Source organism: Littorina saxatilis, linkage group LG8, assembly GCF_037325665.1.
Source record: "Littorina saxatilis isolate snail1 linkage group LG8, US_GU_Lsax_2.0, whole genome shotgun sequence".
NCBI classification, from domain to species: Eukaryota; Metazoa; Mollusca; class Gastropoda; order Littorinimorpha; family Littorinidae; genus Littorina; species Littorina saxatilis.
Genome location: NC_090252.1, coordinates 29,499,974 through 29,513,863, shown reverse-complemented (window position 1 = coordinate 29,513,863; position 13,890 = coordinate 29,499,974). Strand labels below are relative to the sequence as shown.

Sequence of the window (13,890 nt, the reverse complement as noted above, 5' to 3'; positions counted from 1 at the left end):
GAATAAATAAATAAGTACATTGAAACAAAGTAAAACAAACATAATAAGAAAGTGTTGACACTAAACGGATTTTGTGTGTAAATAAAGTAAAGAAATAGGACAGCAATAGAGCATTGCGGTCCCGCAATTTAGGCAGAGAGAGATGAATTGAAGAAAGAGAAAGAGAGAGAGACAGAGAGAGACAGAGAGAGAGAGAGACAGAGAGAGACAGAGAGAGACAGAGAGAGAGATCAAATCAAATTTTATTTTACGAGGGCTGTGGCATAAACAATACAAATTGGCTTCTTTTCAACCACCCTTCGCCCAGAGTGGGATTACTCCAAGAGAGAGAGAGAGAGAGAGAGAGAGAGAGAGAGAGAGAGAGAGAGAGAGAGAGAGAGAGAGAGAGAGAGAGAGAGAGAGAGAGAGAGAGAGAGATGGATGGATGGATGTTTTATTGTTCTAATCAATGAGTTGATTTTGTCAATTTTCAGATAAATGAAATTGGTGCATAAAAACGAAATTAATAAGGGTGTGATCCATTGGGCTTTAAACATAGCCTACACATGCAAATAAGTGAGGCAAAATAAACAAAGAGCCTGCCAAATGTTGAGACATAAACATGAAAACATAGCTTGGACAGATAATACCGTATAACTTATGCAAACATTGTCAAACGACACCAAGACACATACACAGATACACAGATATACACGTACGGACACACACACACACACACACACACACACACACACACACACACACACACACACACACACACACACGCACACACACACACACGTGTGTGCGCACACACACAGCAAATATATGCAAATATACACATCTGAGGCAGTCATTAAATGCATAAAACAAATGCATAAAACTATTACAGTATATATCATATGCTTGACAAAAAAAAAAGCATACACACACACACACATACACACGCGCGCGCACGCACGCACGCACGTAAATACACAAACATACATAAACACACAAACATACGCACGCACGCACGCACACACGCTTACGCACACACACACACACACACACACACACACACACACACACACACACACACACACACACACACACACACACACGGACCATACATGTATAAAGCAAAGCATGAATGATTGTGCAAAACTATGCAAATATACACATCTGAAACTGTTATTAAAGTAGATATCATAATATGATCTCTCTCACACACACACACACACACACACACACACACACACACACACACACACACACACACACACACACACACACACACAGACACACACACACACACACCAATTAACGCACACATTTTTCGAGATGAATTGCATAATAAGAAGAGGTTGTAACATGCCAGGGAGTTCACGTTTACGGCACCTTCAAAGTCAATCTCTTGTTACGGGGAATGCATCAAGGATTCCAGAGCATGATATATGTTCGGACAGGGAACGCGAGAATCACGTGAGCGGTTCGTTTTCTGCAAGTCTTTTTTGTCGCATTCGTGAGGCCAAGAACAGGTACTTTGCAAAGGATACAAGCTGATCCTCCACCGTACAAGTGAGCAAATATCGTAAACAGTCTTCGTCTGATAAAATACTGTATTCTGCCAATATATCTCTGCCTGATGCCATCGTAAGTGGGGCAATAAAAAGCAACATGGCTTTCGTCTTCAGCAGTATCCGGGCAGAAAGGACAGTCACGACTGATGTCAGAGTGAGAGTAGTGATGTCGATGGGCATTGAATGGGGAGACCCCCAGTCTAAATTTGGACAAAGCAACTTTATAAAGGCTCACATGAATCATTTCCAGGTATTCGTGCCCAATACAACTTTTGAAACTGTGGTAAAATTCAAGGCGTGTACTTTCTGACAGATGTGAAAACCATTCCTGTGAAAACTGGTGCCTCATTGTCTCCTTCAGGTCTCCCAGAAATAACTTTTCATCTGCCACCCCAGCACACAACCAAACGAAACCATATCCAGACTTGCACAAAAGGTCTTTGGCATGTGTGACCCAGTTTGTTTGCCCTCTGTCGTGATTGCTTAATAGAGACAGGTAAGTCATCTTTGAGAGTCGAGAGCATGGTTGTTTTAACAGCCGAAACTAGTATTGCACACATTTTGCAGCAGCATCAACGTAAAGTGGATATCTTCCTAGCTCGCCGTATATCGTATCGTTGGGGGTCGACGGGGGTACGTTTATAAACAACTTACAGGCAAAGAGGTGGACTTTCTCAATCTGTTTATTGTTCTGGTGGCCCCATATTTCCGCTGCACACAATAATGATGGAACGATCTGTGTATCGAACAACTTAAATAATACAGCGCACGAATGACACCCATTGGTTTTAAGGGCCTTGAGAATTTCAATAGTGCCTTTCTTCGCCCTGCATACGAAGTCTTCAGTACCAATATTATAACTTAGCATTGTTGAAAGGTTTAGTCCCAGGTACTTGTATTTTCCAACAACCTCCAGTTTCTCATTTCCCAAAGTCCATTTTTCCCTTGCTGACAGGTGGCCACCTTTGCGAAAAACTACCACCTTGGTCTTTTCAGTGTTTACTTTTAGTTCTAGTCTTTGAGAAGACTCGAAGAGTAGGTTTAACTGGTTCTGTAGTCATAAATAAGGTGTGTAAATGTGTAAATAAAGTAAAGAAATAGGACAGCAATAGAGCGTTGCGGTCCCGCAATTTAGGCAGAGAGAGATGAATTGAAGAAAGAGAAAGAGAGAGAGAGAGAAAGAGAGAGAGAGAGAGAGAGAGAGAGAGAGAGAGAGAGAGAGAGAGATAGAGAGAGAGAGAGAGAGGGGGGATGAGAGCGGGTGGAATGAGAAATACTATTTACTATAATCATACTACATACAGGGTGACCCAAACAATGCAACCCACAAAAATGCTAACTTCTTCAGCTAATGACCGAGTTACGTCATATTTAATGTACAATATTGTCAGCGTATGTATGACCAGTCCTCAAAGATGCAAGTTTATAAATCAAATGTTTTGACTTTTGTGCACTCCAAACCCTCGAGATTTTATCCCTTTGAATGATCTTAATGTCCGAGTACACACAAACACCTTCTTCCCACCAAGGTCATCGGTGACCTGAAGACAACAGTAATTGCTAGGTTCCGGGTAATGCCTAGACATAATTGCGTTTGCGTCATTGACAATTTCGGAAGGGTAATTTGGAACGCATTTTGGAGAAAATTAAACGTCGGACCAATTTGCCTATTGACAGGAATCGTTATGGAATGGTCGTGAATAACCTGAAGTTCATACACAACATGTATAAAGAGATTCACCGAACTCAAACGACTGGAAAAATGACCCCTTTCGTTGTAAAGTCACACTTGCGCAATGGCACGCAAAATTCATCAATGATATGAAGCATTCCTCCATGGATAATGCTTAAATAATAATTGCTGTATTCGAGTCACCGATTGTCTAAGGTTGTTAATGGTATACTGGGTCCTTCAAATAATCCCTAAGGTAACAATCTGGAGGGCATACATCGGGTTAGTTTGGCTACAGCTCAATTTCAAACCTCGTACTGTTGAGTCAATCTCCGATTTCGGATGTGTGTTTTTTTTCTCGAAAAGCACACAAGTCCGACCATTTGACCTACACATTTACCGTTTTGTGGACTGATCATCCATAAGCTGAAGTGAATGTACACCAAATATGAAGGAATGTGGTTATCAAATGTAGAAGGTGTCGATCTTCCTGACGCAGTACTTCCACGTGCCGAGGAACTCCCCAGGCAGCAAAAGATCTGGAAATCATCTGCTGGACAGATGCCAGTTGCCACATATTGTACATATGTCAGAAATCTTATGGATACCACATGATTACAATTTGTCATGTCTCACATGATCTGACCATGACCAGCGGCATATCATAGCCAGCTGGATTTTTGCTGGCGCGGTCAGCTACTCTACTTTTTAAAGCAGAATTATGTTAAAGCTTTTGTTTGTGAACAATTATGGTATTTATTTTGCGAATTATTGTATATTAGTTACAAAAATGACAATTGAAAAATCTGAATATGGGACAAGGTATTGTATGACATTTTTGACTCACATGCGAAGCAAAAGTGAGTCTATGTACTCACCCGAGTCGTCCGTCCGTCCGTCCGTCCGTCCGTCCGGACGTCCGTCCGGACGTCCGTCCGTCCGTCCGGAAAACTTTAACGTTGGATATTTCTTGGACACTATTCAGTCTATCAGTACCAAATTTGGCAAGATGGTGTATGATGACAAGGCCCCAAAAAACATACATAGCATCTTGACCTTGCTTCAAGGTCAAGGTCGCAGGGGCCATAAATGTTGCCTAAAAAACACCTATTTTTCACATTTTTCCCATTTTCTCTGAAGTTTTTGAGATTGAATACCTCACCTATGTATGATATATAGGGCAAAGTAAGCCCCATCTTTTGATACCAGTTTGGTTTACCTTGCTTCAAGGTCAAGGTCACAGGAGCTCTTCAAAGTTGGATTGTATACATAGTTTGAAGTGACCTTGACCCTGAACTATGGAAGATAACTGTTTCAAACTTAAAAATGATGTGGGGCACATGTTATGCTTTCATCATGAGACACATTTGGTCACATATGATCAAGGTCAAGGTCACTTTGACCCTTATGAAATGTGACCAAAATAAGGTAGTGAACCACTAAAAGTGACCATATCTCATGGTAGAAAGAGCCAATAAGCACCATTGTACTTCCTATGTCTTGAATTAACAGCTTTGTGTTGCATGACCTTGGATGACCTTGACCTTGGGTCAAGGTCACATGTATTTTGGTAGGAAAAATGTGTAAAGCATGTGAGTCGTATGGGCTTTGCCCTTCTTGTTGTTGTTGAGTGCGTCTAAACCCTCCAAATAAGGTTTTGAGTGTGTGTAAAAAAAGAAAAAAACATTAATTTTTGTTCGAAATTAGTTTCAGTGTCATTTTTTTTTTTTTGTGCAAAAATGAATGTGATACTTTTTGCAACCAGCCAAAGTTTGCTGTTTGAGTTTGACTATATTTTATCAGACGAGCGTCTCCAGCCAGCATGAACCTGCGTGCGTTTTTTTGCCTTTTCATGCGGGAATACGTGACACCTTCGCTATGCGCGCCTTACATTTCGCCAACTTTTACGCAGATTGTCGCAGTCGAAATGATTTCACCACGCAGTTTATAGCAAGCATGGATTTGAAAAGGTGATTGCAATCTTTGTTTTCCTAATTTATAACGGTGCATTTATGCTTGTTCTTTATGAAATACTTTTTTTTATTTTATGTTTATTTGTTATACCTATATTTACTTTAATTTTGGTTAAAAATGAGCTGCCTGGGGTTATTCTTCTTGGTTACATTTTTTTTTATTTAGAATTTTAATTGCATTCAAACCTTTATTCAGTTATTTTTAAAGTTATTATCAGACAGTTTGGGTTCAAAGAATATATTTTTAGCTTTAATCAAATATTTAAAAAAAAAAAATTATCATAAAATTTGTTTTCAGCATTATTTGATAAAAAAAAAATGCCAATGTTCAATTTTTTTTATTTGATAGAAAAAAGTTGCTGAAGTTTTGTTTTTTTGTCAACTGAGCATGTACACTCATCTTAAAATAATGTTTAAATCAGTGAGCCGTTTGTTTTAAGGGAGACAATAACAACTGCAAAGAGCAATATCTTTCAGTTATTTCCCTTGTTAATGGCCTCACTTCCGGTTGGCGCAAAATTTAGTACATGTACCGTGTCGGCGTTTTTCACCCTTCTTCTTGCCTTGTATTTTGAGTTGCTTATTGGATGTAAGGTAAGCCTTGTCTTTCATTCTGAAATGAAGATTGATTGTCTCACGAAGAACAAAGTGAATTAACGGAAGGAACAAATTGGTTTTGAATTTGATGGGGAGTCTCGCACTCGCAGTCACACTCGGTGACAGTCACAGTCTCGTTTTTTTTGTTCGCCTTTTTTTTGCCTATAAGAACACTGTTCCATTCATCCAAGTTTGTTTTGTCTGAAAAGGGTATGAGTCAGCTAACTTTTCCAAAAACATGATGTTGATTGATGCTGTGGTTTGTTTTTTAGGAGTTGTAAAAGTGTGAAAATGATCCGATTCGCTGGTCACATACTTCAACAAAAATCGGGGAGGTTGCTAAATAACAACACGTCTTACCGTTCGCTTCAAATATAATCCAATCAGTTTGAAACATTGTTCACAAGTAGATGAGACTCTGATTTTCATATTCTCAAAAAAAGAGACCATGTTGATAGTGATTGACAAGATATTTTATTCGCGAGCTGATCTACATTACATACGATGACAAAATTCAACCAACCGGATTTTGTGTTGAAGTAAACAAATGTATGTGTAATGTGACCCCCGAATTGGATGGCAATTTTGTATATTCTCATTTAGCACTAATCAAGTTCCTGTCTCTTGGTAAACGTCTGGTTCCTAATCTGATAATTATGCCTTCCAAATTTGTTTTTTTGCAATTGCATGTCTTCATCAAGCATTAATTATTTCTGTGATATCTTTTCAGGGTGGCAGTAATGAACAGCTTTGGTCAGGTCAAACATACTCTGAACTACAAACAAGACCTTGCTTTTTGAGTGGAGGTAAGTAACCATTCATATATTATTATTATTATGAGAGCTTATATAGCGCGAACCACAATTAACTGTGCTCTCCGCGCTTTACATATTAATTTCTGCCGTTTGAAATGGAATTTTTTACAGACAGACAGACAAACAGACATTTTTTACACACAATATATAACGCATTCACATCGGCCAGTAAACCTCAAGCCATTAGATGAGCATTCACCTTTCACGGCCTTTATTCCAAGTCATATATCACTTAGCCTTATAAATCAATAACTGTTCAACTTCAAGATTTCTCTCTCTCCCACCCTCAATTTTTTCTTTTTTCTTTGGTGAGTCAGGTTATGACTTAAGTTTTGTTTATATGGCAGACTTTGTACCAACTTTCCCCCTACTTTGAAACAATTTTAGTCAGCGCCAAATCAAATCAAAATTGCTGCCCTTGTGAACAGTAAAAACGCTCAAACTTGTTTTAAGCGACGATTCTTGTCCGACTTTGAATGCCAGTGCAGCTATCGGAGCTACCTCCTAATGCAGTAAGAGCAGTTTGGCGATAGGTTTGCTATAGCTATAAACCAATCAGTAAGCGGCGATAAGAAAAGTCTGCGGAATATCTTTGTTATTCCATGTCCAAGTCCAGTAGTTTTTGGAGTCGCTGCTAAGTCTTACCTTAATTGTTTCTAAATTGCTGGAGCCGTTCACATGGCTGACTTTTTGCCGACAACCCAGGGGGTATTTTCAAACGACTTCGAGTCGGGGGAAAGTTGTTTGCTCGTCTGTCATGTGAACAGCACTTAAATGTTTGTAGATGATCTGAAAATCTAGGCAGGGATATAGTTTTGTGTCGGTGTGATTATTCATTAATTTATTTCAACTCCTTTCAGTGCAGTTTTTGAGTGACTGTCAGCTTGCTCCTACCCTTTTCGCCTTTTTTTCTTTGTGTGTGTGTAAGAGTTATGCTCAGTAATTTGAGAAAACATAATAGACCAGTCCCTATGAACATTAACTGTCAAATTCTCTCAAAGATTTTATTCATTTAAAAAAAATATTCATCAAATGTAAAAGAATGTAGTGTCCCCCAGCCATACTCATAGTAATAGGCTCAATTTTCTCAGTTTTATTAATATTATTCAGAGGATTTATTTTTAGTTCTGTAACCTGAATGGTGGTTTTTTTGGTAAGAGTTTTTTTGCAATTGCATATGCAGGGTTCGTACGCTCCTTGAATCTCCTTGAATCCCCTTGAATTTTCAACCCCCCTTTTCAAGGACCTTGAATCTCCTTGAATTTGGAGAAAATGGTCATTCTTGTGTTTAACCTCCTTGAACCTCCTTGAATTCTGAAGTGCAGGCACAAAAAAAAAAGTTAATATTAAAGTTTTTCAGCAAAATGAAGCAACTTGACATTTTTGTTCGTTGCTGGAACGGGCAGCAAGTCCAAACGGAATACTACGCTTCCAAATTTCTTGGACATGCTTATGCAACCACCCTGATTGATTCTCTGGAGCCTGCCATGGTGGAGCTGGGATACCGGAAATACTCCTTGAAAACTCCTTGAATACTCCTTGAATTTCACTGTCAGGTGTCTGTATGAACCCTGATATGTCTTCATCAAGCATTAATTATTTCTGTGATATCTTTTCAGGGTGGCAGTAATGAACAGCTTTGGTCAGGTCAAACATACTCTGAACTACAAACAAGACCTTGCTTTTTGAGTTGAGGTAAGTAACTATTCACATATCACTTAGCCTTATAAATCAATAACTGTTCAACTTCAAGATTTCTCTCTCTCCCAACCTCAATTTTTGAGTCACTTGAGAAAAAGTGACTCTATGTAATCGGTCAGTGTTAGTCTGTCCGGCCGGCCGGCCGTCCGTAGACACCACCTTAACGTTGGACTTTTCTCGGAAACTATCAAAGCGATCCGGCTCGTATTTTGTTTAGTCGTGACCTCCAATGACCTCTACACTTTAACGATGGTTTCGTTGACCTTTGACCTTTTTCAAGGTCACAGGTCAGCGTCAAAGGAAAAATTAGACATTTTATATCTTTGACAAAGTTGATCGGATGTGATTGAAACTTTGTAGGATTATTCTTTACATCAAAGTATTTACATCTGTAGCCTTTTACGAACGTTATCAGAAAAACAAGGGAGATAACTAGCCTTTTCTGTTCGGCAACACACAACTTAACGTTGGGCTTTTCTCGGAAACTATAAAAGTGACCGGGCTCAAATTTTATGTGAACGTGACTCCCAGTGACCTCTACACTTTGACGTCTGCTTTGGTGACCTTTGACCTTTTTCAAGGTCACAGGTATGTCTTGAAGGAAAAAAATTGAAATATCATATCTCTGAAACTATTCATCGGATTTGATTCAAACTTTATAGGATTATTCTTTACATCAAATTATTTACATCTGTATTGTGTTGTGAATAGCAATTTCTTCCTGTCCATCTGATGCCTCATATAATATTCAGAACTGCGAAAGTGACTCGATCGAGCGTTTGCTCTTCTTGTTTCTTTTTTCTTTGGTGAGTCAGGTTGTGATTTAAGTTTTGTTCACATGGCAGACTCTGTACCAACTTTCCCCCTACTTTGAAACAATATTAGTCAGCGCCAAATCAAATTAAAATTGCTGCCCTTGTGAACAGCAAAAACACTCAAACTTGTTTTAAGCGACGATTCTTGTCAGACTTTAAAGGCCAGTGCAGCTATCGGAGCTACCTCTCAATGCAGTAAGAGCAGTTTCGCGATAGTTTTGCTATAGCTAGCCAATCAGTAAGCGGCGATAAGAAAAGTCTGCGGAATATCTTTGTTATTCCATGGCCAAGTTCAGCAGTTTTTGGAGTCGCTGCTTAATCTTACCTTAATTGTTTCTAAATTGCTAAAGCCGTTCAAATGGCTGACTTTTTGCTGACAACCCAGGAGGTATTCTCAAACGACTTCGAGTCGGGGGAAAGTTGTTTGCTCGTCTGTCATGTGAACAGCACTGAAATGTTTTCAGAGATGATCTGAAAATCTAGGCAGGGATATAGTTTTGTGTCGGTGTCATTTTTCATCAATTTATTTCAACTCCTTTCAGTGCAGTTATTGAGTGACTGTCAGCTCGCTCCTTCCCTTTTCACCTTTTCTTCTTTGTGTGTGTGTGAGAGTTATGCTCAGTAATTTCAGAAAACATAATAGACCAGTCTCTATGAACCTTAACTGTCAAATTCTCTCAAAGATTTTATTCATTTAAAAAAAAATTCATCAAATGTAAAAGAATGTAGTGTCCCCCAGCCATACTCATAGTAATAGGCTCAATTTTCTCAGTTTTATTATTCAGAGGATTAATTTTTAGTTCTGTAACCTGAATGGTGTTTTTTTTGGTAAGAGTTTTTTTGCAATTGCATATGTCTTCATCAAGCATTAATTATTTCTGTGATATCTTTTCAGGGTGGCAGTAATAGAACAGCTTTGGTCAGGTCAAACATACTCTGAACTACAAACAAGACCTTGCTTTTTGAGTGGAGGTAAGTAACCATTCATATATCACTTAGCCTTATGAATCAATAACTGTTCAACTTCAAGATTTCTCTCTCTCCCACCCTCAATTTTTTCTTTTTTCTTTGGTGAGTCAGGTTGTGACTTAAGTTTTGTTTATATGGCAGACTTTGTACCAACTTTCCCCCTACTTTGAAACAATTTTAGTCAGCGCCAAATCAAATCAAAATTGCTGCCCTTGTGAACAGCAAAAACGCTCAAACTTGTTTTAAGCGACGATTCTTGTCCGACTTTGAATACCAGTGCAGCTATCGGAGCTACCTCCTAATGCAGTAAGAGCAGTTTGGCGATAGTTTTGCTATAGCTATAAACCAATCAGTAAGCGGCGATAAGAAAAGTCTGCGGAATATCTTTGTTATTCCATGGCCAAGTCCAGCAGTTTTTGGAGTCGCTGCTAAGTCTTACCTTAATTGTTTCTAAATTGCTGGAGCCGTTCACATGGCTGGCTTTTTGCCGACAACCCAGGAGGTATTTTCAAACGACTTCATGTCGGGGGAAAGTTGTTTGCTCGTCTGTCATGTGAACAGCACTTAAATGTTTTCAGATGATCTGAAAATCTAGGCAGGGATATAGTTTTGTGTCGGTGTGATTATTCATCAGTTTATTTCAACTCCTTTCAGTGCAGTTTTTGAGTGACTGTCAGCTCGCTCCTACCCATTTCAACTTTTTTTCTTTGTGTGTGTGTGAGAGTTATGCTCAGTTATTTGAGAAAACATAATAGACCAGTCCCTATGAACCTTAACTGTCAAACTCTCTCAAAGATTTTATTCATTTAAAAAAAATATTTAGTCAAATGTAAAAGAATGTAGTGTCCCCCAGCCATACTCATAGTAATAGGCTCAATTTTCTCAGTTTTATTAATATTATTCAGAGGATTTATTTTTAGTTCTGTAACCTGAATGGTGGTTTTTTTGGTAAGAGTTTTTTTGCAATTGCATATGTCTTCATCAAGCATTCATTATTTCTGTGATATCTTTTCAGGGTGGCAGTGATGAACAGCTTTGGTCAGGTCAAACATACTCTGAACTACAAACAAGACCTTGCTTTTTGAGTGGAAGTAAGTAACCATTAATATATCACTTAGCCTTATTAATCAATAACTGTTCAACTTCAAGATTTCTCTCTCTCCCAACCTCAATTTTTTCTTTTTTCTTTGGTGAGTCAGGTTGTGACTTAAGTTTTGTTTATATGGCAGACTTTGTACCAACTTTCCCCCTACTTTGAAACAATTTTAGTCAGCGCCAAATCAAATCAAAATTGCTGCCCTTGTGAACAGCAAAAACGCTCAAACTTGTTTTAAGCGACGATTCTTGTCCGACTTTGAATACCAGTGCAGCTATCGGAGCTACCTCCCAATGCAGTAAGAGCAGTTTGGCGATAGTTTTGCTATAGCTATAAACCAATCAGTAAGCGGCGATAAGACAAGTCTGCGGAATATCTTTGTTATTCCATGGCCAAGTCCAGCAGTTTTTGGAGTCGCTGCTAAGTCTTACCTTAATTGTTTGTAAATTGCTGGAGCCGTTCACATGGCTGACTTTTTGCCGACAACCCAGGAGGTATTTTCAAACGACTTTGAGTCGGGGGAAAGTTGTTTGCTCGTCTGTCATGTGAACAGCACTTAAATGTTTTCAGATGATCTGAAAATCTAGGCAGGGATATAGTTTTGTGTCGGTGTGATTATTCATCAAATCATTTCAACTCCTTTCAGTGCAGTTTTTGAGTGACTGTCAGCTCGCTCCTACCCTTTTCACCTTTTTTTCTTTGTGTGTGTGTGAGAGTTATGCCATGTAATTTGAGAAAACATAATAGACCAGTCTCTATGAACCTTAACTGTCAAATTAATTCTCTCAAAGATTTTATTCATTTAAAAAAAAAATATTTATCAAATGTAAAAGAATGTAGTGTCCCCCAGCCATACTCATAGTAATACTAATAGGCTCAATTTTCTCAGTTTTATTATTCAGAGGATTTATTTTTAGTTCTGTAACCTGAATGGTTTTTTTTGGTAAGAGTTTTTTGCAATTGCATATGTCTTCATCAAGCATTAATTATTTCTGTGATATCTTTTCAGGGTGGCAGTAATGAACAGCTTTGGTCAGGTCAAACATACTCTGAACTACAAACAAGACCTTGCTTTTTGAGTGGAGGTAAGTAACCATTCATATATCACTTAGCCTTATCAATCAATAACTGTTCAACTTCAAGATTTCTCTCTCTCCCAACCTCAATTTGTTATTTTCTCTTTGGTGAGTCAGGTTTTGACTTAAGTTTTGTTGACATGGCAGACTTTGTACCAACTTTCCCCCTACTTTAAAACAATTTTAGTCGTCGCCAAATCAGATCAAAATTGCTGCCCTTGTGAACAGCGCAAACGCTCAAACTTGTTTTAAGCGACGATTCTTGTCAGACTTTGAAGGCCAGTGCAGCTATCGGGGCTATCGGAGCTACCTTCTAATGCAATAAGAGCAGTTTGGCGTTAGTTTGGCTATAGCTAACCAATCAGTAAGCGGCGATAAAAAAAAGTCTGCGAAAAATCTCTGTTAAAGAATGTAGTGTCCCCCAGTCATACAATTTTACACTGTCAAATGGTAAACATTTTCCTCTGGCTACACTTCATTCTATCAGGTTCTATTTTCTCTCTTTTTTTTCCAGGTACCATGCCTTAACAAAGTCTTGCAAGATGTCAGCCGATCAAGCTCACACATCTTCGTGATCAGGGATATCTGTTTCGGCACAGTCGGTGGTGCTAAACTCTGGCGATGGGGGAGAAGTTCTGTCCAAGACACCACCCCTGTGCATCATCCAGAAAGCTGAAGAGTGACAAACCTTGACCCACATTCAGAGTGTAGGACTGATTATCTTAAGTTAACATATGATCCTGAAACCAAATTTTAAAGCAGATTAATTCTTCTCAATCCAAAACTTGTCTTTAAATCATACTGCAGAGATTACATTCCCAGTGCTGCGATGGTTATTCACCACACACACTCAAGGTCCAACCCTGAAGTGATGCGATAGTCATGGGTTCACTACAGAGCCTTTTTGGAGGAAGTACTTTTTTTTGTTTTAGTTTTTTAAACTATACTTTAAAGCCTTTCTTTCCCTTAATGTGTGTGTGTTTGGTTGACTTGGGAGTCTTATTCCTGCTGTGACTTTGTTTCATTGATTCCTTACTGAGAAAAGATACAAGTTGGCTTATTATTATGATATTGAATATAAAGTATGATCTTCAGACTGTTGTTATGTCTTTTGTTGTGAAAATGTGTGATTGAGTGTGTGTCTGTGAGGTTCGAAGTATCGGTCAAACATATGACGAAGACATGTCATTCATACAGTTAACATATGACATATAGCAAACAATATCATTTGTTTCATGGCAACCATGTAATTTGCATATGCCAATGTCATTTGTGATATGGCAAACAAATGATTTTCATATGTCAGTGTCACTTGTAATGTGGTGTAAATGAGGTTTCCATATGACAATGTCACTTGTGATGTGGAAAACTAGTGTTTCTGACATGTCATTTTCACCTAAAAACCATATGGTAGCCATTCCAAAACCATTTGCAATTTATCTATGACTGACATATGGTTTTACTATATGATTTCCACATGCCATGTCATATGTTTGTCATATGCTAGGCATATTTCTCTGCTGCCTGGGTCCGCGACGCCTGTCATGTCCACATAGATCTCGCGGTTGGCGTGCACGTAGTCCCAGCTCAGGTCCTGCACGTAGCAGTGAGCCATGCGCCACACTAGGTAGTTGT

At 38.7% G+C, this 13,890-nt stretch overlaps 1 long non-coding RNA gene across 2 annotated transcripts; it reads left to right on the top strand.

The window, feature by feature from the left end:
- The first annotated feature begins 4,046 nt into the window (after positions 1–4,046).
- On the top strand, positions 4,047–13,779 carry LOC138973250 (uncharacterized). Of its 2 annotated transcripts, none has more exons than XR_011457936.1 (5): positions 4,047–5,183; positions 6,514–6,589; positions 10,010–10,086; positions 12,189–12,264; positions 12,770–13,779. It is a non-coding gene; the product is annotated as an uncharacterized lncRNA (long non-coding RNA). The 2 variants fall into 2 exon arrangements; XR_011457935.1 differs by lacking the exon at positions 4,047–5,183 and adding an exon at positions 5,741–5,780.
- Positions 13,780–13,890: the final 111 nt, after the last annotated feature.